Below are 26,773 nucleotides of genomic sequence, written 5' to 3' on the forward strand. Positions count from 1 at the left end.
ATCAAACTGCCAATGCCTCTCCTAAATTTCTATCCCGTCTTTTTTTTTTGTCAGTAATATTTTATTGTGTTTTCACTGAGAGTTTACACAGCAAATTAGGTTCCAATTTAACAATTTCTACAAAAATTATTCAGTGACATTGGTTACATTTTTCACAAGGTATCAACATTCTCTTTAATTCTGTTCTGATTGTTCCATTTCCAGTAATCTAGTTTCCCTGCCCTCTTACCTTTTCATCTTTGCTTTCGGGTAACTGTTGACAATTTGGGTCTCGTATAGGTGATTTTTTTAAAGAAGCACAGTACTCACAGGTTGTATTCTTTATTTTATGAGCCACTCTAGTATTTAGATAAAAAGTGACCTCAGGGGCTAATTTTGGTTCAAGGTTTAAAGTGTATCTCAGGGCAGTTGTCTTCGGGAGTCCTCCAGCCTCAACCAGTTAAGTCTGGACTTTTTAAGAGTTTGAGTTCTGTTCCACATTTTTCTCCTGTTCTCTATGACTGTATTTTTACACAAATAATGTGCATCTTCTACATTCATTTGCCCTCCCCCCAGAAGGCATTTTCATAAGTGCTGCTATGCCAATTTTTTTTACGTTTTGCTATAAAAACATCAGCATAGTGTACCTTGAAGGGAGAGGGCAAACAAATGTAGACGGTGTGTGTTTTTTGCATTAACATATGGTAGTCCTGTAGACTAGCTTCTTCTATGTCTTCGGTTTCCTTCTTTCTCTTTTGCTCCAGGTGAATAGAGACCAGTAGTTGTATCTTAGATGGATGCTCACAAGCTTTTAAGACCCCAGACACCACCCACCAAACTTGGATTTAGAACATAAACTTTATGAACTGTATTATGCCAGTTGACCAAGTTGTCCCACGAGACCATGGTCCTAAGCTTTCAAATCCAGAAAGCGAAACTCACAAGGTGTTTAGTTATGTCTAAGAAGTATCCATAACTGTACCTACACACATGCATGCACACACATAGCTGTATATATGTATACATATAGATACATCTATAACCCAGTAACTCAGTGCCTATATGCATATAAATATGTACACATATACACATACCCATACACATATACACACATATATATGTTTTAACACATTTTTTTTAGTGTGCAAAATTATATATCCCTTATCATTTACCAAAAATGTTCTTTTCACTAATGTATTTCTTAGAGGCATCACTTACCTTGGTTAAGCTGTGCTCACTTTACTCACATTTCGGTGCTCCCTTTCCTATTACCAAGTGTCTACTATCTAGTGATCCTCCCTCCCACTCCCTCACCCAACCCTGGTAACCACCAATGAACGCTGATCTCCATACATACAGCTTCCTTGTCTTCCTATAAAAGTGCAATCATACAATATTTGTCCTTTTGTGATTCTCTTATTTCACTTAGGATAATGTCATCCAGATTTACGTACATTATAATATGTTTCAAGAACTCATCATTATTCTTTATGGCTACGCAGTATTCTACTGCGTGTATGTACCACATTTTGTATATCCGTTCATCTATTGACAGGCACTTAGGTTGTTTCCATCTTTTCGCTACTGTGAATGATAGCTGCAATGAACATATAAGTGTGCATATGTCTGTTGGTGTCTCTTTTATTAGATCTCTGTGCTACGTACCTAGGAGTGGGATTGCTGAATCATAAGGTATTTCTGTTTTTAGTTTTTAGGAAGTGTCACACCATTTTCCAGAAACCCTGGTGGCACAGTGGTTAAGTGCTATGGCTGCTAGCCAAAAGGTTGGCACTTTGAATCCACCAGGCACTCTTTGGAAACTCTATGGGGCAGTTCTTCTCTGTCCTATAGGGCTGCTATGAGTCGGAATCAACTCGACGGCAATAGTTTTGGTTTGGTTTATACCATTTTCCATAGTGGTTATACCATTTTACAATCTCAACAGCAGTGGATAAGAGCGCCAATCTCCCCACATCCCTGCCAACATTTGTTGTTTTCTTTTTTTGTTATAATCAGTTCCATTTCAGCAGGGGTGAGATAGTATTTCATTGTAGCTTTGATTTGCATCTTTCTCATGGCTAACAGTCATGAGCATTTTTCATGTGTTTGTTGCCCACTTCAATATCCTCTTTGCTGAAGTATCTGTTCGTGTCCTTTGCCCATTTTTTAACTGGGTTGTTTGCCTTCTTGTGAAGTTGTTGAAGTTTTCTCTGTATTTTAGAGATTAGACCCTTACCGGATATATCATTCCAAAAGATTTTTTCTCAGCCTGTAAGGTGTCTTTTTATTCTTTTGATAAAGTCTTTTGATGAGCGTAAGTATTTCATTTTTAGGAGGTCCCAGTTATCTAATTTGTGTTCTGTTGTTTGTACATTTGTACTTGTGTTTAATAATCTATTTTTGAAAAAAATTGAGACCCATAGTTTTGTCCCTATGTTATCTTCCAAGAACTTTATGTTGTTGTTGTTAGGTGCCAACGAGTCATTTCCAACTCATAGCAACCCTATGTACCACAGAACGAAACACTGCCTGGTCCTGCGCCATCCTTACAATCACTGCTATGCTTGAGCCCATTGTTGCAGCCGCTGTGTCAGTCCATCTGGTTGAGGGTCTTCCTCTTTTCCATTGGCCCTGTACTTTACCAAGCATGATGTCCTTCTCTAGGGACTGATCCCTCTTGACATGTCCAAAGCATGTAAGACACAGTCTTGCCATGCTTACTTCTAAGGAGCATTCTGGTTGTACTTCTTTCAAGACAGATTTGTTCGTTTTTTTTTTTTTTTTTTGGCAGTTCATGGTATATTTGATATTCTTCGCCAACACCACAATTCAAAGTCGTCAATTCTTCTTCGCTCTTCCTTATACATTGTCCAGCTTTCACATGCATATGATGCAACTGAAAATACCATGGTTTGGGTCAGGCGCACCTTAGTCTTCAAGGTGACATCTTTGCTTTTCAACGCTTTAAAGAGGTCCTTTGCAGCAGATTTGCCCAATGCAATGCATCTTTTGATTTCTTGACTGCTGCTTCCATGGCTGTTGATTAGGGAGCCAAGAAAAATGAAACCCCTGACAACTTCAATATTTTCTCCGTTTATCATGATGTTGCTTGTTGGCCCACTTGTGAGGATTTTTGTTTTCTTTATGTTGAGGTATAATCCATACTGAAGGCTGTGGTCTTTGATCTTCATTAGTAAGTGCTTCAAGTCCTCTTCACTTTTAGTAAGCAAGATTATGTCATCTGCATAACGCAGGTTTTAATAAGTCTTCCTCCAATCCCTGTTCTTCTTCATATAGTCTAGCTTCTCAGATTATTTGCTCAGCATACAGATTGCATAGGTATGGTCAAAGAATGCAACCCTGACACACACCTTTCTTGACTTTAAACCATGCAGTATCCCCTTGTTCTGTCTGAACGACTGCCTCTTGATCTATGTACATGTTCTTCATAAGCACAATTAAGTGTTCTGAAATTCCCATTCTTCGCAGTGTTATCCATAGTTTGTTATGATCCACACAGTAGAATGCTTTTGCATAGTCAATAAAACACAGGTAAACATCCTTCTGGTATTCTCTGCTTTCAGCCAGGATCCATCTGACATCAGCAATGATATCCCTGGTTCTACATCCTCTTCTGAATCCAGCCTGAATTTCTGGCAGTTCCTTGTCAATATATTGCTGCAGCTGCTTTTGAATGATCTTCAGCAAAATTTTGCTTGCATGTAATATTAATGATATTGTTCAATAATTTCTACATTCAGTTGGATCACCTTTCTTGAGAATAGGCATAAATATGGATCTCTTCCAGTCGGTTGGCCAGGTAGCTATCTTCCAAATTTCTTGGCATAGATGAGTGAGCACTTCCAGTGCTGCATCTGTTTGTTGAAACATTTCAATTGATATTCAGTCAACTCCTGGAGCCTTGTTTTTCACTAATGCCTTCAGTGCAGCTTGGACTTCTTCCTTCTGTACCATCAGTTCCTGATCATATGCTACCTCTTGAAATGGTTGGACATTGACAAATTTTTTTTGGTATACTGACTCTGTGTATTCCTTCCATCTTCTTTTGATGCTTCCTGTGTCATTTAGTATTTTCCCCATAGAATCCTTCACTATTGCAACTGGAGGTTTGAATTTTTTCTTCAGTTTTTTCAGCTTGAAGAATGCTGAATATGTTCTTCCTTTTTGGTTTTCTATCTCCAGCTCTCTGCACTATAATACTTAACTTTGTCTTCTTGAGCCGCCTTTTGAAATCTACTGTTCAGTTCTTTTACTTCATCATTTCTTCCTTTTGCTTTAGCTACTCAACAGTTGAGAGCAAGTTTCAGAGTCTCCTCTGCCATCCATCTTGGTCTTTTCTTTCTTCCCTGTCTTTTCAATACCCCTTGCTTTTGTCATGTATGATGTCCTTGATGTCATTCCACAACTCATCTGGTCTTGGTCATTAGTGTTCAAGGCATCAAATCTGTTCTTGAGATGGTCTCTAAATTCAGGTGGGATATACTCAAGTTCGTAGTTTGGCTTTCATGGGCTTGCTCTGATTTTCTTCAGTTTCAGCTTGAACTTGCACATGAGAAATTGATGGTCTGTTCCACAGTCGGCCCCTGGCCTTGTTCTGATTGATGATATTGAGCTTTTCCATAGTCTCTTTCCACAGACGTAGTTGATTTGATTCTTGTGTATTCTATCTGGTGAGGTCCATGTGTATAGTCGCCACTTATGTTGGTGAAAAAAGATACTTGTAATGAAGAAGTTGTTGGTCTTGCAAAATTCTATCATTTGCTCTCCCGCATTGTTTCTATCAGCAAGGCCATATATTCCAATTACTGATCCTTCTTCTTTGTTTCCAACTTTCACATTCCAATCACCAGTAATTATCAATGCATCTTGATTGCATGTTTGATCAATTTCAGACTGCAGCAGCTGATAAAAATCTTCTATTTCTTCATCTTTGGCCCTAGTGGTTGGTGTGTAAATTTGAGTAACAGTTGTATTAACTGGTCTTCCTTGTAGGTGTATGGATATTTTCCTACCACTGACAGTGTTGTACCTCAGGATATATATTGAAATGTTCTTTTTGACAATGAATGCAACACCATTCCTCTTCAAGTTGTCATTCCCGACACAGCAGACTATATGATTATCTGATTCAAAATGGCCAATATCGGTCCATTTCAGCTCACTAATGCCTATGATATTGATGTTTTTGCATTCCATTTCAGATACCTGCTGGTATCTGAATACCGGTGGCATAGCCTTCAGAATCACAGCATATGCAAATTCCCACAGTACGACAAGCTGACAGACATGTGGGGGAGGAACTTTATAGTTTTAGCTTTAACATTTAGGTCTTTCATTCATTTTGAACTAGTTTTTGTGTATGGTGTGAGATACGGATTCTGTTTCATTTTTCTACAAAAGGATATCCAGTTTTGCCAGCACCATTTGTTAAAGAAACTATTTCTTCCCCGTTAAATTTTGACCCCTTGTCAAAAGTCAATTGTCTATTAAAAAAAAAAAAATCAGTTGTCTGTAGATGAATGAATTTATTTCTGGGTTCTTAATTCTATTCCACTGGTCTATGTATCTATCGTTGAATAAGTACTAGACCTTTTTGATTACTGTGGCTGTATACACCTACTACTCACTTACGGACTATTTCGTTACCCAACATTTCGCATTTATGACACTAGTAAAAAAGTCTACTATCCCACTATTCTGTGCACTAACGAGGTGGAGGGAATGGCAACAATGACTGCAGGGCATCCCCTCCCTTAAGGAGGGTCTCTGCGTGGCCTCCAGGAGGCTGGGCTGCACTGCCCCACACCTTCTGTTCTATTCTGCTGGCAGGGGTGTTGCCTCCAGCTGCCATGAGGAGCCAGCCTGGCCATAGCCATGGTCTCTGGGTGGACACGCAGGCAGCACCAAGCCAGTGGGCACTTGCTCTGGGTTCCCAGCTCCTATGCGGCCTGAGGCCCTGCAACTCAAAATTGCTGTGGGGTAGGAAGGGAGGAAAGAAAGAGACATCGGAGAGGGTGTTTGGAAGAAATGCATGTGAGTGTAATGGCATCCCAAAGTTAGCCAAACTAGGTGTGAAGCTTCCACCTCAGGTTTCTAGGAATTTGTCCATTTCTTCTAGGTTTTCAAATTTGTTGAAGTATAATTTTTCATAGTGTTCTGTTATGATTCTCTTAATCTCAGTTGGGTCTACTGTAATGTCTATTTCATTTCTTATTTTTATTATTTGCATCTTCTCATTTTCTCCTTTGTCAGTTTAGCCAGTGGTTTGTCTATTTTATTGATCCTTTCAAAGAACCAATTTCTAGCCTCAATTTTTTGTTTTTTTTCTGTTTTCTCTTTCATTTTTCCCTGCTCTGATCTTTATTATTTTTTTTTTCTTCTAGTAGCTTTGGTCTTCTTTTGTTTTTCCTTTACTTTTTGTTCAAGGTTTTGGGTTAAGTTACTGATTTGGGGCTTTTCTTCTTTTTTTAATGTATACATTTAATGGTATTGTCTTAGGCTGGGTTCTCTAGATAAGTAAAACCAGTGAAGTGTCTAAAGAGAGAAAGAGACAAAGAGATTTATATCAAGGAAATGGGTCATGCAGTTTTAGAGGCTGGAAAGTCCCAAATTCTTGGGTCAGGCTGGAGTCTTCTCCTGACTCACATAGCTGCAGAGGCTGGCGAACCCAAGATCAGAGGGTCAGATAATAGAAGCCAACAAATCCCAAGACTGGCAGGTAAGCTGGCAGGCCACTGGCTCACAGACTGAGGAGGCTGACAAATCCCAAGATCAGCAGGTAAGCTGCTATCTCACTTCCCAAGAACCAGAAGTCAGATGAACAGGAGCAGGCTTCAGGATTCAGAGCAAGAAAAAGCCCACAGGCCTTGCCAGAAACTCCACCTATATTAAATGCAGATTATACCCCCAAGGAAACTCCCTTTCAACTCACAGCAGATCCCACCATGGAGCTGATCACATTATATCAGACCTCATCGTGGAGGCAATGACATCATTATATGACTGCCAAACTGCATAACTGCCAAATCACATAGAATCATGGCCCAACCAAGTTGACACACAACCTTAATATCATAGCTATGAATTCCCCTTTGAACACTGCTTTTGCTGTGTAGCAAAGGTTTTGGTATATTCCATTTTCATTCTCTTTTGATTTTATACATTTTTATGTCACTTTTGATTTCTTCTATGATCCAGTAGTTTTTAGTAGTGTGTTATTTAGTTTCCATGTATTTATTTTCTTTATTCTTCCTATTATTGATTTCTAAATTTCATACCATTATGGTCAGAAAAGACTGCGTTTGATTTCAATCTTTTTAAATTTACTGAGTTTTGCTTTGGGCCTAAAATATGGTCTGTTCTAGAGAATGTTACATGTACATTGGAGAAGAATGTGTACTGTGCTGGTATTGGGTGATGTGTTCTATATGCCTCTAAGATCCAGTTGGTTAATAGTGTTTTTCAGGTCTTCTATATCCTTACTGATTTCCTTTCTAGTAGGTCTATTCACAGTAGCATGTGGTGTATTAAGGTCTCCTACTATTATTGTAGATCTATTTCTCTCTTCAATTCTATTAAAGTATGCTTCATAAATTTTGGCTCTGGCATTGGGTGCATAAATAATTGTAATTATTATGTCTTCTTGGTGTTTTAACACTTTTATCATTATACAATGTCCTTCTTTGTCTCTTATAATGAATTTTGACTTAAAGTCTATTTTGTCAGGTATTAATATTGCCACTCCTGCTCCCTTTTGGTTACTACTTGCTTGGTATATTGTTTTCCATTCTTTGATTTTTAATCTTTTATGTCTTTGTGTCTAAGCTGTGTCCCTTATAAACAACATACCGACAAGTCATACACAGACGGGAATTCTTAGATATTTGGTGGATATACCTTCCCTATAGAACTCTGTGGATGTGCGAGAGTAGGTCCCTCCCCCAGTGAGGGGCACCAGGTGTTGGACGGTTAGAATTCTTCCGCAGTTCTTTTGTAGCCAAGTTGGCATGAGTTCTTAGTGTGGCCTCGGAAGAGCAGGACAGGTTGCCTTCACAGACACAGGGAGACAGTGTTACCCGAGAGGGCAAGACAGGCCCTCTGCTTAGGTATAGACTGGTGTCCCAGTGGAGGGAGGAGGGCAGAGGGCCTCCACGTATGTGGGGACGGCCTGAGAAAATAGGTAGAGGGTGGGAAGGGAATGCAGTGGGTGAGGTACCTGGGGTAGAAGATTGGGAGTGCCCCTCTGTTCCGACTCATAGGGTCACTATGAGTCAGAATCGACTTGACAGCACTCAGTTTGGTTTTTTGGTTTCCTTGGTGCTGTCCATGTTGGGGGGTACATGGTGGGTGGGGTATGTGTGGTGGGCTGCTTTGAGCAAGTTGTGTGGTAGCACATGGTAGGCTCCAGGGTCACTGCTCCATGCTGGCCAGGTATGGGCCCTCAGTGGGCAGGGCATGGAAGGTGCTGTTCCACACCAGCTAGGCAGGGGCCTGCAATCAGCAGGGCACCAGGGGCACTGCGTCTTGTGGGTAGTGGGGGTTGGAGGCTCCTCAAGCAAAAGGAAAAGGGGGGTGGCACAAGGCTAGTTGGAGGGGGAAACTTCTGTTATAACTCTATTGTTTTACTATTCAGTGGATTTCTCCCATCCAAACAGGTGGGCACTGCTGCTGATAAGAAGATACATCACTAGTTCCTAGGTCCCTCCCTTCTCTATGTTCACCAGGGACTCTGAAGCCCTCCCAGCCTCCCTGTACTTACCCTTGTTCCTCCGTAGATGTGCACTCACTGTCTTATCAACCCCTCGCTCTGAGACTCTGACAATTCAGTCTGTCTCACTTTGCTCCAGTGGCACTTCCCTGTACTTCCTTAGTTTCAGAGTAAGGGTACTCCTACGTGTCACCTTCTTGGGCTGATTCAGACCTGGCAAGTGGCCTGCCCATCTCGTTTCTTTCCAGGTTTCTTTACACAATATCTCTGCCTCTGGCTGTGTTTTCCATGAATTTACCTTCCTGGGCTCCTCACTCAAGGATGCTATTTGCTGCTACCTCAAAAAGTCCATGCTGTGCCTGGTTGGCAGACCAAGTGTGGATGATCTGAGAATCTTCTCATCCCCACTGTTTTTGTTCTCTTCCCAGTTGGTGCTCAGTCCAATTCTTCAACCTTCTGTTTGATGTTCAAGCATCTAAGGTTGTTGTTTTTATCCATTTCACTTATTTTCTCAAGGTTTTTTTTTTTTTTTTTTGTACAGGAATGTTATAGCGCATCTCTCTAAGCCACCGTCTTATTCCCTGTATTTTTTAATTGAAATTCTTAAGAAACCAGTAAAAGGTAAAAAAAAAAAAAAACTCATCATCCCTGAAAACGAGGTCTATCATTCTATGGCCTATGAGTAACCAAGAGGAATTTCCACTAACCAAAGCGCAGGTAAGCCTTTAATCAGAAAAACAGAGCCACCAAAAGTAAAGACTAAAGAACATCCACAATCCCACATCTGCCTTGGGAGCTCCTTCCCACAGCCAAGGGGCTTGTGCCCATTTGACAAAGAAACACCAACCTTGTGCCAGAGCGCAACTTTCTAGATTACTTGAAAATGTCTCATTCTTTCTTAATTGTCTTTATTAGTATTTTTTTTCTTATATCAGTTACAGGTTTAACATTCCCAGGAAGAACTTCCATGAGCATTACATTCTTGGGTATAAATTCACCAATGCAGATGAGATAAGCTTCAAGGTACCCAGGGAAAAGACCTATGTTCTTACTCATACTTATTCATTGAATGTTTTTAGCAGATAAAGAATTGCTGACTACCACTGTCATGGACTGAACTGTGTCCCCCCAAAATACATGTCAAATTGGTTAGGCCACGATTCCCAGTATTGTGTGATTGTCCTCCACTCTGTGATTATAATTTTATGTTAAAGAGGATTAGGGTAGGATTGTAACACCCTTATCCAGGTTACATTCCTGGTCCAATGTAAAGGGAGTTTCCCTAGCCTGTGGCCTGCACCACCTTTTACCTCCCAAAAGATAAAAAGGAAAAGGAAGCAAGCAGAGAGGGGGACCCCATACCATCAAGAAAGCTGCACTGGGAGCAGAGTGTGTCCTTTGGACCTGGGATCCCTGCACCTGAGAAGCTCCTCAACCAGGGGAAGATTGATGACAAGGACCTTCCTCCAGAGCCGAGAGACAGCCTTCGCCTGGAGTTGATGCCCTGAATTTGGACCTGTAGCCTACTAGACTCTAAGAGAATAAATTTCTCTTTGTTGAAGCTATCTGCTGGTGGTCTTTCTGTTATAGCAGCACTAGATGACTAAGACAACTACTTTAGACTCCCTAAGGATGAACTCCTCTCTTTAGAAAAATGAGCAGGAAAAAGATATTTTAAAAATATAAACTAAAATAGATAGATAAGGAAGACAGAGAATAGAGATTAAAAGTATGGATAATTGGAGTTCTAGAAGAATAGACCAGAAAAAATGGAACAAAAGTCATCATTTAAAACTTAAGAATACATGGTTTTTGTTCTAAAGAAAAATCTGAGTCTAAAGATCAATAAGGCAAAATCAAAGGGGACCAATTCCTAGTTCTACATGCCAATAAATATTTATATTTTTTTCAAGGAAAAGGAAGTGCCTTATGAGCATCAATGTTAGAGAAGTAGTAGGGTGAGCAGCGGTGTTGGAAATTGATTGGTACAAAGAAAAAAACTGCTACAAAACAAAAATCAGGCTTTTATTAAGTTGTGAGTGTGGCCTCTTAAGAGCAGGACAGGTTGTCTTTACAGTCACAGGGAGACAGTGCTACCCAAGTAGCTTTCTATAAAGCTAGAAAGGAAAAGCATGGGAAGAAAACAGTAAGATATTCTTAAACATACAAATATTAGAATATACAATCTCATGTATACTTGCTAAAAATATTTTTTGAGGATATACCCCAGTTGGCATTAATCAATATAATAAATGGAAAACACTGCTCTAATAGATGTTCAGTGCTCTAACAGAATGCTCAGTGACTACCATCTAATATACTCCACTGTTCTCACCCCATCTGGAGCAATGGAGAGTGAAGAAAACCAAAGACACAAGGGAAAGAAAAGTTAGTCCAAAGGACCACAAGTAACACAGCCTCCATCAGACTGAGTCCAGCATAACTAGATTGTGCCTAGCTACCATCACCGACTGCTCTGACAGGGATCACAATAGAGGGTTCTAGACAGGGATGGAGAAAAATCTAGAACAAAATTCTAACTCATAGGAAAAAAAAAATAACAGACTTACTGGTCTCACAGAGACTGGAGAAACTCTGAGAGTATGGCCCCCGGACAACCTTTGTGATGGTTAATATTTTGTGTTAACTTGGCTAGGTCATGATTCTCAGCGATGTGATCACTCCCATGATGGCATCTGCTGCGAGCAGCCAGTCAGTTGAAAGGGAGTTTCCTTGAAGGTGTGGTCTGCTTCAGAATATAAGCAGATGTTCTGGCTTTTTCGTCACTCTGGATCCTGCGGCTGCCTCCTTCCTGTTTGCCTGACCTCCAGTTCTTGGGACTTGAGCTATCAGCTTATTTGCCCATCTTGGGACTCGTTGATCTTCACAGCCTGTGAGCAGAGCCCTGCTCTCCAACTTGCCGGTCTTGGGTTTGCCAGTCCCTGCAGCTATGTGAATTAGGAGAAGCCTTGTGGTCTTGCCTGTCAATCTTGGGATTTGTCGATATTCACAGCCTATGAGTGAGAGCCCTGCTTTGTGATCTGCCAACCTTGAGTTCGCCAGCTCCTGCAGCCATGTGAATCGGGAGAAGCTTCTATCCTAATCCACAGACTTGGATGTTCCAGCCTCTACAATCATGTGAGCTGTTTCTTTGATATAAATCTCTCTATATATGTATTTATACACTTTACTAGTTTTGCTTCTCTTAGAGAGCCCAGCTAAGATACGCCTTTACCTCAGTAATGAAGTCACTCCTGAGATTAGCCCTTCAGCCAACGATTAGACAGGCCCATAAAACAAAATAAGACTAAATGGACACATCAACCCAGGGGCAAGGACGAGAAGGCAGGAGGGGACATGAAAGATGGCAATGGGGAAACTAAGGTTGAGAGGGGGAGAATGTTGACATGTTGTGGAGTTGGCAACCAATGTCGCAAAACAATACATATATTAATTGTTTGATGAAAACCTAGTTGGCTCGGTAAACCTTCATCTAAAGTACAATTAAAGAAAAAAATAAAAGAATGGCCAGTGAGCATAGAATATAGATATAGTATTTTTACATAAATAACACATGTCTTCTATATTTGCTTGCCAACCTCAAGGTGTTTTCGTAAGTGCATTATGCTAATTTTTTAACAGCAACATGTTTTAAAAAATTGGCATAGAGGTGCTTACAAAAATACCTCAAGTGGGGACAGCCGCGCTGTTGGAAAACAAACGTAGAAGGCTTTCATTATTTGCACAAAAATAAGATAGATACAGAATGAAGGCTACATATAAACATGGTAACAAGGACTGCAAAGGGTCAAAATAAACTCCCAAAATCACTTTAACGATAATGACTTTCTAAAATTTCATATCGTATCAACAAAGCACCCAAAATATTCTAACTCTCTCATCTTACATAATGGAAGTAAATAGATACTATTTCATTTGTGTGATACTGGCAATTTGCAACATGGAAATTTGAATATTTTTAATGCAAATATAGCCACTAATAGTATCTGTGTGAATGTTGTTGTTGTGGTTGTTAGGTGCCATCAAGTTGGTTTCGACTCATAGCAACCCTATGTACCCCAGACCGAAACGCTGCCCTTCTTGCACCATGCTCACAATCTGTTATGCTTCAGCCTGCTGTTGCAGCCACTGTGTCAGTCCACCTCACTGAGGATCTTCCTCTTTTCTGCTGACCCTCTACTTTACCAAGTATGATGTCTTTGTGTAGATATATCCTTTCAAATAATTATAGATAAGAATAAAAGAAAATATCATCTAAAGAGAAAAATAAATTTAAAGGAAAGAGCAAGAAAGAAGAATAATACAAAAGAAAATAGTGGAAATGAGACCAAACATTTTAGCTAATCATAAATTGGTTGAACTCTCAGGTCAACAGAGAAGAATTGGAAATAAGAAACAGACAGAAATATATAGAACACATTAGAATAATTTAGTATAAGGCTACCTAATGAATGATTAATGATTTAGGACAATAGTCAACTATTTGGGAAAAAAATATTAAGTGACAGTACCTCTTTATAAGAGTCCCTAGGTGATGTAAATGGTAAACAGGCTTGGCTTTTAACCAAAAGGTTGTTGGTTTGAGTCCACCCAGAGGCACCTCAGAAGAAAGGCCTGGCTAGCTACTGATACACATGGGGTCACCCATAAATTGGAGTCAAATTGATGGCAAACTGTTGTTCTAGAAACCATTCACCAAGGTAAATGCCATTTGTGTTGGTGGTTCTGGTGTCTGCCTGTCATTTAACCTAATCAAAATATTTTACAATGAATTTCAGACTCCAGTCTTGCAACTTACATGGCAACTCAAAATCTCAAACCTCTGATTGGGTGATATTTTCCTCAACACATAAGGTGTGACTATACAAACGAGGCCTTTCTTCCAAACCCTGCCACCCCTTGGCAGAGAGCCCCACATTCCCTTCAGGGATGGAAAGAACCAAAGCCAAGAGTCATGAGAAATTGTAAAGGGCTGTTAAAGTGACATACCACAAGAGACAACTGGGTAACTGAATAGGTGGCAAGGCTCTTCTTCTATGCCACAAATAAACCATCTGCTTATGACACTGTAACCAATTTTAAAAAGGGACAATTAGATTAGGAAAAGGAAAGTGTACTGAAGAAGAATAAATACAGCCCACGTTTAGTTTCCTGATAACTACAACAAAAATATTACTGTATTTTTATGCAAATAACACAGGTGTTGTACTTTTTTTTGGTCAACTGCGCCTTCCCTCTGAAAAGTATTTTCATAAGCACACTATGCTAATTTTTTACATGTTGCTGTAAAAATACAGTAGCCACTCAATAAAAATTTGTCAACCGAAAATTTACAGTGTAGCCATATAAATACACATATATGAATATCGAAGGTTCATTGATTATGATCTATATTAAGGCTTTATCATTTTTAAAAACTTTTCATGAACTTACTTTTCCTTCCAAATGAAAAGTATGTTTATTTTATTACTGACTTAACCCTTAATCAAAAGCTTTCATCCATCTACAAACTATCCATAACACCAATTGCTTTTCATGTGGTTTTTAACTCAGAAATTGAAAGAATGTATTACATCTATTTAAACATTTTTTTTCTGCATGAGCTCTTCTGTGGAGAAATAATATTTCCACATTTCCAAAAATTTCGATCTCACAAGAAGTGAACTTCATCTCTAAAATACTGAGTTCCTTGTACAAATCGTTGTAAGACATTTCTTATTGTCATGGTGAATCACTTCAGCAAAGGGACAAAATTGTACTGCTTAAGAGTAGGTCACACCAGATAGTTAAGTTACTTTATGTAAATACATTCAATGCTTCAGAGATAAGCTTATCACCTACAGGAACTGGCAAAAGCTCTTCACCCATGTGTAAATTTCAGACCAAAGATTTTATAGACCTTAAAGACCTTTTCCATAAACTAATAAGGAAGTTATGAATTTATTTGTTATTTTTTGTTGATATCACATAACCAGCCTTTTAATGAGGTAGACAAATAGTCTTCACCTGACAAGAGCACTGTCAAATTTGATGGAGAGTGGAAGGAACGGAGGAGCATGGGAAGAGGAGAGGAAGTCAGGGAGGGAGGGAGGATTACAGAGGGAATGGAGGGAGCGGGGGAGAGAGCAAAGGAATAAGGAAAAGGGAGGGATGGAATGCGGACATTTCTACAAGGACAACAGACAGTAACAGCGTGCACTTGTGTGCTTTCTGGCTGACAAATAATGCTAATATGAATTGTGAGTCATGTGAACCAGCTTCCCTTTCTATGGGGCACAGGGCCCTGCTTGCATTAATGCATCTTCAGTTTTCATAGCCAGATGGTGAATGGTATATGGCAACTAATGGCGGCATCCTAGGGAAAGAGTCAAAACCCTCACATACAATACAATTGTTAAAATTTTCAGAAAAAACAAACTTTAAGTTTAAAGACACACACCAGACCTATATCATATGTTGGGACTATTTTTACAAATCCTACTGACCAAATTATTAATCAGCAAATGAATTTCCCAAGGCTTAATTTTCTCATCTGCCAAACCAGACATTGGGAAATGATGAGTTCTGAGGTATTGATGACAAATCCAATAGCTTATAATCTCTTACCAGGTAGAGCTACTGCCTACTGAGTGATTTTTTTTTCTCCTTATATAAAATTGCTTTTTAGATGGTAATGGAGATTTGAGTCCACCCAGAGCTCAAACAGTGGTTAAGAGTTTGGCTGCTAACCAAAGGGTTGGGAGTTCGAATTCACCAGGCACTCCTTGGAAACCCCACGGGGCAGTTCTACTCTGTCCTAGAGGGTTGCTATGGGTCAGAAGCGATTTGACAGCAATGGGTGTTTTTTTTTTTTTTAGAGCTCCTCAGAAGAAAAGCTTGGTGACCCAATTCCAAAACATCACCCAACCAAAAAGCTCTGGAGCACAGTTCTCTTCTGACCTACGTGGGGTGACCATGAGTCACAGCCAAGTGGACAGCAACTGGTTATACACACACACACACACACACACACACACGTAATATGCATATACATATGTAATTTTGTTTTAAATACTATCTTTGTGAAAATACTTAAGTTTAAGACTTAAGTCACCACTTTATAGCAGGAACTGTCTGGAGCAATGTAAGTCTACACCATATGCCTACCAATGACCTGGTCTAGCATTCATTCCATCTGTCATTCAATTATCTATTAAGCACCTATCCTGGACAAGGGACCAGACACTTTTCTTAGCACTGGGAACAAGGCAGAGAGCAAGCTGGCAAAACAAAACAAAAAAACAAAAACCCTGCCTTCTCGGGGTTGACCTTCTAGCAGGGAAGGGCCGGCCGTAAGCAAAACGCGCAGTAACTAATAACTAAAATAATGCATAAATAAAATAAATACTTATAAATATTTATTATTATTTTTGATTGTTTACCTAAGAATTTTAAATATTTATACATATAAACCTATAAATAAATGTAAAATTTTTTTTATAAATAAACTAATAATAGGGTTGCAGCAAAGAGTCCTGAGGGTATGGAGATAGAGACTGGTAGGGAGGGCACAAGGTTGAAATTTCCTAGAATATACAACTAAGTGGATGAATTTGTGAGGAGGGAAATAAGGCAGGGTTGGAAATGCTCTGAGTTTGTTCATTAATTCACTTACCTCTCTTCCAACTGTCTTCTCAGACTGAGGTTTAACGGCTGATACTTTCACAAGGTCCCCAATGGTGCCTCCTATGGATTATATAGCAAGTGACCAAATTACTTTTTCAAGACCAGGCTTCAGTGAAATCAGAAGACAAAACAGCTCAAGCACTCAGCGTTAAAACTCAGCATTCCTTCAAATCTGGAAGAGGCTTACAATTAAATATTAAAAAAAAAAAAATTTCTGTACAGTCGATTCCAACTCATAGCAACCCTATAGGACAGAGTAGAACCGCCCCATAAGGTTTCCAAGACGCGGCTGGTGGATTTGAACTGCCAACCTTTCGGGTGGCAGCCGTATCTCTTAACCACTAAGCCACGGGGGTTTCCAAACATACAAAAGTCAACATATATAATAAAAATACATACTGTAAAAAATAAAATATATGTTAAATGCATAGTCATGTAGGTGTATAAAAATGTAAATTTCTACACGTGTTTATTTATCCTCCTACATTTGCAGACGGAGTAATTTCCTCTTAGCCTGTCTGGTGTGCTGCAAGAGTCTGGGCTTTTTTGGTATGAAGTGGAAGGGTTGTTTTGTGAAATGTCTGTTGCCACTTTCCAAGTGGTGCTGCCAGGTATCCAAGAAAGTGACCTGTTATACACTAGCTTGGGAGTCCCTGGGTAGTGGAAATGGTTAATATGCTTGGCTGCTAACTGAGAGGCTGGAGGTTTGAATTCTCCCAGAAGTGCCTCGGAAGAAAGGCCTGGCAATCTACTTTTGAAAAATCAGCCATTGAAAACCCTATAGAGCCCAATTCTACTCTGACACACGTGGGGTCAGCTCCACAGAAACTGCTAGAAGCGGTGTGCTGTCCTGGCCCTGACACTTTCCCAAGAACAGACTCGAGGCACGAGCACTCTGTTCCCCGCCGGTGATACAGAGGGAGGCTCATTCCGTGGGATTAATGCCGAGGCCTTCGTGTCTTAGCCCCAGGCCTTGCAGGATCCGCTAGGAAACGTGGACTAGGAAAAAAGATTTAACTACTGTAATATAAAATTAATTTACTGCCTTATCGTAAGAGTCAAGCCTGTCTGCTGTTCTGTGTTTTATTTCTTATTTTCTTTAAAGTTTGTTCAGATGACCTATGTTGGATGCTTGTCTGGTTGGTAGGCCTGCCCTTCTGGGTTGGATTTTTTAAAATGATGTATGTTACGGTAAAAAAAATTAACTCAAACAGTCTGGAAGGTATGTGATGATAAGTAAAATTTCTGTCCATGTATCTTCCCCTGACCCCCTCCTGTTTCCCAACGGTTTCCCAGAGGTACGCCCTGTTACATGTGTCTGACTAGTGTTGTCTTTCAGAATGTTATGTATAGATATGTTGGTGGTTGTCAGTTGCCATCGAGTTGGTTCTGACTCATGGCGATCTCATGTACGATGCAACAAAACGTTGCCTGGTACTGTGCTGTCCTCACAACCACTGATGTGCTCAAGTCCATTGTTGCGAACACTGTATTTTGAGGGATTTTCAATTTATGGGGCTTATCTTTCAGCACTCTATCAGACAAAGTTCTGTCATGATCCATAGGGTTTTCACTGGCTAATTTTCAGAAGTAGATCTCCAGGCTTTTCTTCCTATACATAGATATAAACCTGTTGCTGTCGAGTTGATTTCGACTCATAGAGACCCTATAGGACAGAGTATAGCTTCCCCATAGGGCTTCCAAGGAGCAGCTGGTAGATTTGAACTGCCAAGCTTTTGGTTAGCATCCGAGCTCTTAACCACTGTACCACCAAGGCTCCATATAGATAGGTAGATGGATGGACAGACAGATAGATGGACAAACAGATAGACAGACAGACATGCTGATAGATAGATATGTTGTTGTTGTTCTTAGGTGCTGTCCATTTGGTTCCAACTCATAGGACCCTACGCACAAAAAACGAAACACTGCCTGGTCCTGCACCATCCTCATAATCGTTGTTATGCCTAAGCACTTCATTGCAGCCACTGTGTCAATCTACCTCGTTGAGGGTCTTCCTCTTTTTCACAGACCATCTACTTTACCAAGCATGATGTCCTTCTCCAAGGACTGTTCCTTCCTGATAACATGTCCAAACTATGTGAGACAGTCTTGCCATCCTTGCTTCTAAGGAGCATTCTGCTTGTACTTCTTCCAAGACAGATTTGTTAGTTCTTTTTTTTCTTTTTAACAGATTTGTTAGTTCTATTTTTCACCCACACGGTAATTGAAATGCATCAATTCTTCTTTGATCTTCCTTATTCGTCATCCAGCTTTTGCAAGCATATGAGCCGACTGAAAACACAATGGCTTGGGCCAGGTGCACCTTAGTCTTCAAGGTAGTATCTTTGCTTTCCAACCCATTAAGGAGGTCTTTTGCAGCAGATTTGCTCAATGCAATGCATCTTTTGATTTCTTGACTAGTGCTTCCAGGGGCATTGATCGTGGATACAAGTAAAATGAAATCCTTGACAACTTCGACCGTTCCTCCATTTATCATGATGTTGCCTAGGATTTTTATTTTCTTTTTTCTTTGAGTAGGCAGCTCTTCTCCAGTCATCTATGAGTGCCTTCCAACCTGAGGGGCTTATCTTCCAGCACTGTATCAGACAGTATTTTGCTGCTACATTTTCACTAATTCTTTTCAGAAGTAGACTGGCAGGTCCTTCTTCTTAGTCTGGAAGGTCAGGTGAAACCTGTTCACCATGGGTGACTCTGCTAGTATTTGAATACCTGTGGCATAGCTTCCAGCATCACAGCAACATGTAAGCCCCCACAGTAGGACAAACTGACAGACACATGGGGGAGACAGATATAGTGAGATATAAATACAGCTGCAAGTCTATAGATACTGGAAGAGAGATTAGGCCGGATAGATCATTTTCAAGATCGTACTAACCTACTCATCTGCAATTTGCTTCTTTTACATGTTATGGTCATCTCTGTCCATCAGAATTTAGTGACCTAACAAGTTCTTTTGATGGCTGCATAGTATTTTGTTAAATGAATGGAACGCAGTTCTACTCAGTCCTATAGGGTCACTATGAGTTGGAATCGATTCAACGGCAACGGCTTTGGTATTTTTGGTTTTATAACATATACCTCATAGAGCTAGAATGGTCTCCTTAATCTTTTTGGCTGGGATTTTTTTTTTTTTTACTTTCTCCTCAAATGTTTACTTTTTCCAGATTAATTTGATTTTTTCAAGTTCTTCAAGAAAATATTACTGCTATTTGATGGTGATAATATTGAATTTAGGTGGCGCAGTGGTTAAGTGCTACGGCTGCTAACCAAAGGGTTGGCAGTTCAAATCTGCCAGGCGCTCCTTGGAAACTCTACGGGGCAGTTCTACTCTGTCCTATAGGGTCGCTATGAGTCGGAATCGACTTGACGGCACTGGGTTTTTTGGGTGGTGCCAATGGTAAACATGCTCAGCTGCTAACTGGAAGGTTGGTGGTTCGAGTCCAGCCAGAGGGTCTTCGGAAGAAAGTCCTGGTGACCTGTTTCTGAAAGACCATCCATTGGAAACTCTCAGGAGCACAGTTCTACTCTGACATACATGGGGTCGCCATGGCTTGAAGGCTTGAAGTCACCTCAACAGTAACTGGTTTGTTTTTTTAATACATAGTTAAATTTATAGTTTAATATCAGCAAATTGACATCCATTCAATGTTAAGTTTTTCTACCTAAGAAAGTATATCACTAAATAAGCTTTCAGATCCCTCGGCAGAATTCTAAAGTCTTCTTCTTCTAGGCCAGGTATTATGTTTCTTGTTAGGTTTATTAATAATGACAGCTAACATACTGTTCTCAACCCTTTACATATATCGTTTCATTTAATCTTCACAACAACCTTATGAAGTAAGTGTGATTGATATCCCCAGCCCAGAGATTTGGAAACTAAAGCACACAGAGGTTAAGTGCCTTGCTCAAGGTCACAGAGCAGCTGTCAACCCGGGTAGTTGAACTTAACCGCTTCCAACCACTGCATTAGACTACCCGGGTTGACAGCTACTCTGTGACCTTGAGCAAGGCACTTAACCTCTGTGTGCTCAGGTAGTTGATTGAGGATCTTTTTCTTTAATTATAAGGTTGCTTAGTATTAAATGAGTTAATCTATAAAAAGCATTTAAAAGAGCTTTGATACATAGGAAGCACTTTATAAATGTTAGTCATTGTGTTGGGGTTGTCAGATTTAGCAAAACAAAATACAGGTCACCAAGTTAAATTTGTATTTCAGATAAACAATGCACAGTTTTTAAGTATGTTCTATGCAATATTTGAGACATTCCCCCCCGCCCCCCAAAGAAACCCCATTGCCGTTAAGTTGAATTCTGACTCATAGCAACCCTTTAGGACAGAGTAGAACTGCCCCATAGAGTTTCCAAGACTATAAGTCTTTACACAGAAGCAGACTGCCCCATTTTTCTCCCGCAGAGTTGCTGGTGGGTTAACCGAGAGTGTAACCACTGCACTACCAGGGGTCCTTATTTGAGACATACTTATACTAAAACCATATATGTTGTTTATCTGAAATGCACATATAACTGAGCGTCCTGTATTTTTCGTGGCAACCCTACCTTGTGTGAATTGTATTTTGAGAGTCTTGATTACGTGGGTGTGCCAGACTGTTGCCTTTGACCTCTGAATAACAATTTAGCACGCCTTAAGAATTCTGGGACCTCTCTCCGTTTTTCAGTTAGAATCCTATAAGCATAGTTCCACTATCTCCTGACAATAAATGTTTTTATGCAGAGTGCTGAGGCCATGCGAGGTTTTGATTTGGGGTTTTTTTTTTTTTTTTCTTTTCTCCCTTCGTAAGTGGCTTGCTCTTTCTGGCTGGATGCCTATGGAATTCTTTCTGTATCCTTGAAACTCAGAAAATTCTTAGGCTATGCTTCACTACTAACTGTGTTGTTCTAATTTTCTTTCCTTGAACACATATGCTGTTTCATTTTCAGATTCAATTCTTTTATTTCAGTTCTTTTTTCTTTTTTTGTCTATACCTATGAATACGTTTCTATGGGGTTATGTTTCTGTTCTCTATAAGTTAGACTGTCTTTGCCTGCTCTGCAGACTTACATTTATTATCCACTCTCTAATAACTTTTCATCTCTGTTTCCTCCTATGTTCCATGTCATTATGTCAAGCCTTTTGTCCATCTTACTGATTCAGTTTCAGCTGTTATCTATTTTTTAATTCCTTCTCTTTTTCTCTGATCCCCTTGTTTCCTTAGTTTTGCTGTCTTCTCTCTTCATCTCATCTTGTGTTATCACTTTACGTCTGGTTTCACAGGTTCCTTGTCTGCTTAAATAATTTGAGAAACATTTGTTGCATTATTTTTGGTCATATTTCTTAGGGTACAACTTGGAATGGGCTCTTCTTGGGCTTTTTGTTTGCTACATTCCTTTCGTGGGTACAAGGGCTAGGGAAGACCACAGTACTGCTGCATGGTGGCTGCCGTAATTTCTACTCACTTTACTTGTCTTTGTGATAGGAAGCTCTACAAGGTGTAAAAGTGCTTGTCCGTTTCTTGTTTGGTGCTAGGGTTTGGAAAGATGTGGAGGATGGTAGCGGAGAATTGTCCGGTGCCATCAACAGTTCCACACATGAATTTAATCTCTGATCTTTTTATTATAAATTTGTAATAAATTCATATACTAACATCTCCTCTATCTAGAGATAGATGTCTGCCACCTGGTTGACTCCAAGTCGTGACCTCATATACACCAGAACAAAGCGTTGCCCATTTCTGCGTCATCCTCCTAATTGCTGGCATCTTCGAGTCCATCACTGCAGCTACTGTGCCAATCCATCTCACTGAGGTCTCGCAGGCTCTCACTGGCCCTCTGCCTCATCGGACACGATGTCCTTCTCCAGCAGTTATCCCTCCGGATGACGCTGCCAAAGCAAGCAAGTCAGACAACGTTCTGTTGTGAGCCATCAGGTTTTCATTGGCTAATTGTCAAAATAGGTGGCCAGGCCTTTCTTCCTAGTCTGCCTTAGTCTGGAAGCTCAGCTGAAACCTGTCCACCACGGGTGACCCTGCTGGTATTTGAAATACCGATGGCATAGCTTCTAGCATTACAGCAGCACGCAAGCTACCACAGTACAACAAACTGACAGATGGGTGGTGTTTTGTCCACCTATACAGGGAAATATGTCCACCAGCGCTAGCCTGGTACTGGGAATTTTGCTCCAATTTAGAATGTGCCATGAAGCCTTCACCTATGATAGAGCTCTGCCTTTCCTGGAACCAAAGCCGCTTCCACTCGCACGTCAGCCAGACTGCAGAGGAGATGGGTGAAAAGTTCCTGTGTAACCTGCACCGTTATGAGCAGATTAACGTACAGCAGGCTCTGGGTATGTCTTTTTCCAAGCACATCTACCCTTGCGTGGACCTCTTCTGTTCTGTCAATGCTGACAAATCTCAGTTTACTGCTAGAGATAATCAACTTTGGGAGATTTGCCTGCCTTTCTCCTCCCACCTGGGTAAAAATAACAGTTTATTCTGGCAGTTTTATTTTTTCCATCTCTCTTGATTATCGGTTTAGCCATAATGGTTGTCTTCTAAATAACAAACAAACCCGCTGTTGACAAGTTGGTTTTGACTCATGGCGACCCCCTGTGCCACAGAGTAGAACTGCTCCATGAGTTTCCTTGGCTGTAATCTTTACTGAAGCAGATGACCACCCTGTCCTTCCACAGCACTGCTGGGTGGGCTCAAACCACTAACCTTTAGGTTAGTAAAAAAAAAAAAAAAAAAGCGCAAACCATCTACACCACCGAGGGACCTTCTTTTCTGAATTTGTTATTGTTGTTGTTAGTTGCCATTGCCAGAGTCTCTTCTGAATATCCCTCTATTTTTGTTGTTCCATGGTTTGTTTGTTTGTTTTCCACCTAGATTGCCTATTTATTCTCTTTAATCTGCTTCCCCCGATTTGGGGCATACAAGTGATATTTTTTATGGCTTTCTTCTTCTTCCCTCCATATGGTTTCTGTGGTGGTATGAGACTGATGCCATGTGTTGATCCCTACAGTTGTTCATTTCTTTGTTTCTGGATGACGCTTCCCAAGATTATGCCTCAAGACTGTATTCGCTCTTTGGTTTGAGTGGTACCGGTTTATTCTTTTGTTTTTGCTAATTTCACTAACCTGTATTTTGTTCTTCTGGTTGTGTTGGGACAGGAGTATTTGTAAGCCTACTTCTAAGCAGACACTTTTTCTTAGAGACAGCCAAGATTTATGTAAATGAAGCCATACAAAGGGCTTATACTTACTTAGGTTGTGTCCAAAAAAACAAATTCTTAAAAAATTCATTCACTCACGGTGAACAGTTAATGAATACACATTAAGTAATTGAATGACGGAGAAATATTCTTGTGGAGAAAAAGATATCAGGGAAATCAGCATATTGAGAAAGCTAAACAGAAGGTGCCACAGAAATTCCCTGTCAGCGAAATGCTGTGATTGAGAAGAACAGCACGAGAGAAAGCAAGGTGATGGATATGAAGAGGGCACTTTGCTGGCCTGGAAGAGAACATCCAATTAATACTTCAGTCACCCTGCACTGTGTGACCTTGGGAAAGTCCCTGAGCAGCTTTAAGCCTCAGTTTTCTCATCTGCAGATGGGGAATAATAAAAACACCTACTTCACAATCTTGTGTTGAGGGTAAAAAGAGATAATGTGCGTAAAGAGCTTAATGTAGTGCCTGGCACAGAGTCCAATAGGTGTTGACTAATTTTTTTAATGGGGTTGCCAGGAGTCGGAATTGACTCATGGCAACTGGCTTGGATATGCCTTCAACCAGTCAAAAGGAGAGACAATTGCCACATATTGTGACATATCTGTTCTCTCTTATGGGATCACCATGAGTCTGAACTGACTTGACAGAGAGTTTTTTTTTTTTTTGTTCACATAATTTTGTCATCCATATTTCAAGTTCATATCATAACCGTCTTTTCCTTCCAATCTGCCTAAAACAGGGCCTTGTGCTTACATATAAAAGGCAAACAAACAAATAAAAATTAACAGTTACCAGTCAAATCGACTGTGACTCACGGCAATGCCCTGTCTGTTAGAGTGGAACGGTGCTCCACAGGATGTTCACTCCGTAGGTCAGCGTAGAACTGTGCTCCGCGGGATGTTCACTCTGTACGTCAGCGTAGAACTGTGCGCCACAGGATATTCACTGGCTGATTACTCAGAAGTAGATCACCAGGACCTTCTTCCTAGGTACCTCCAGGTGGAGTTAACTCTTCTTACCACCCAGAGACTTGTTACATATAAAGGGTGTTCCCTGATTGCACCTACTGACTCAATAAACAAATGGATTTAGACTCACAAGACATAACAGAAGAGACACCAGATCCAGGACTCCACTGAGCTGACATCCCAATTTACCTTTGTTCTGAAGCTGGGGAGAAACAACCATTCCTCTAGATTTTAAGCTAAGATAGATTCAGGGAACTTGAAATAGGTTAACAATTGGGAAGTAAATAGTAGTCGCGATGTCAGACCTCCCCCAGTGCATTTAGACTGTTGACAACCAACATGCAGAAGTTTATAAACAGTCCCCTTAAAATGAGTCCCCATACGATATTCAGAGGTGGGGGTGGGACAAAGTGCTGGAGAAGAAGTTAACATAATTCTTGGAAAATGGAACAAGGGAAGGAGGTGGTGTAATAAAGAAAACAGCACAACCAGAGTAAAAAAAAAAAAAAAATTTTTTTTTTAAAGGTAAGGTTAAAACCATCAACAAGAATAACAAAAACAAAAATAATCATAGCAGGTCATAATATAGCGTTTCCTACGTACCAGCTCCTGTTCTACCCTTTATATATATTAACTCATCGAATCCTTATAAAGAACTCCTTGGCTGAGCAGCCCTAGGCTGCTACCCAAAAGGTTGAAGGTTCCAGTCTACCCAGAGGTGCCTGAGAAGAAAGGCCTGATGACCCACTTCCCTCTGACACACACGGCGTTGTGGTGAGTCAAAATCAACTCTGTGGCAACTGTTTGCTTTGTTTTGTTTTTTATTTTTATAAAAATCTTCCGAGGGATGACTACGGAAAACATTATGCTAAGTGAAATAAGCCAGGCACAAACGGACAAATGTTGTATGATCCCACTTGTATGAAATATCTAGATAGGCAAATGCATACAGACAGAAGCAGATTAGAGGTTACCAGCGGCTGAGGGGAAGGGGCTGAAGAGTTATGGCTCAATGGTTACAGAGTTTCTATGTGCGGTGAGGAAAAAGTTGTACAACATTACGATGTGATTAATGCTGCTGAATTGTGCGCTAAAAAATGGCTAATTAAAACGGCAACTTTCATGCGATATGTATTTTACCACAATAAAAAAGTGATTTAAAAGATCTTGCGAGGAAGATAAAATTATATCCCCATTTTATAGAAGAGGGAAGTAGGCACAGAGAGGGCTGAAATGCCCAAGTCATACATCCATGCGGGAGCCATATTGTTACGATTATTAAAGTATCCACAGTCACTCTTAGATGGCTGCATTATCATAAAAATGAGGAGAAACCACGGAGAGGTTTGCTCAAGAAAGTAAGAGGACAAAAAGTAGTTTTAGAAAAACTGACTCTGCTGGTGGTGTTTGTGGTGGACTGAAGAATGGCAAGACTTATTGCAGTGATGGGTCCACAGGGTGCTGAGGCCTGCACAGGAAACGGAAGGAGAAAGAGGTGAGGCTTAGGACAAGTCCTTCCCCTGTCAGGTCCTCAATTTCCTCTGCTATAAAATGAGGGTTTTGAACTGCATGGTCCCTGAAGACCCAGTGAGGGTTAAATTTTTTGTAATTTTATGAAAGAAAAATGTGATAGAAAAATACAACTTATTGGCAGAAAAATACACATTTGTAATGAAAAAAATTATTTGTGTGTGTATATATATGTATATAGATATACATGTGGGTGTGTATGTGTGTATAAGTGTATTTGTATATGTGCATGTTTGTATGTGTGTGTACGTGGGTATATATATATGTGTGTATTTGTACATGGTTGTGTGCATGTGGGTATTTGAATGTGTGTATTTGAGTGTATTTCTGTATTTGTGTGTGTATTTGTGTGTGTGATACGTACCTAATTGCCAGTAGCTTGTTAATATAGATTCCAGTAACCTGAGAGTTCTTTGCTGGAAGATTTGGTGCTCATGGGACATGAAGTTACAAAGAAGACAAGAAAGGAGCCAGGCAGGGACTAAATTGGCTTGCTCAAAAAAGGGGGAGAAACACAAACATCCTGAGGGAGGACGATGCATTGTAACGGGAACAGAAAGGGAACGGAGGGGAAGGATCCAGGAAGACGACCGGCAGCTAATGGTCCATGATGATATTTCAGAGAAAAGAAAATT

Source organism: Elephas maximus, chromosome 19, assembly GCF_024166365.1.
Source record: "Elephas maximus indicus isolate mEleMax1 chromosome 19, mEleMax1 primary haplotype, whole genome shotgun sequence".
NCBI lineage: Eukaryota > Metazoa > Chordata > Mammalia > Proboscidea > Elephantidae > Elephas > Elephas maximus.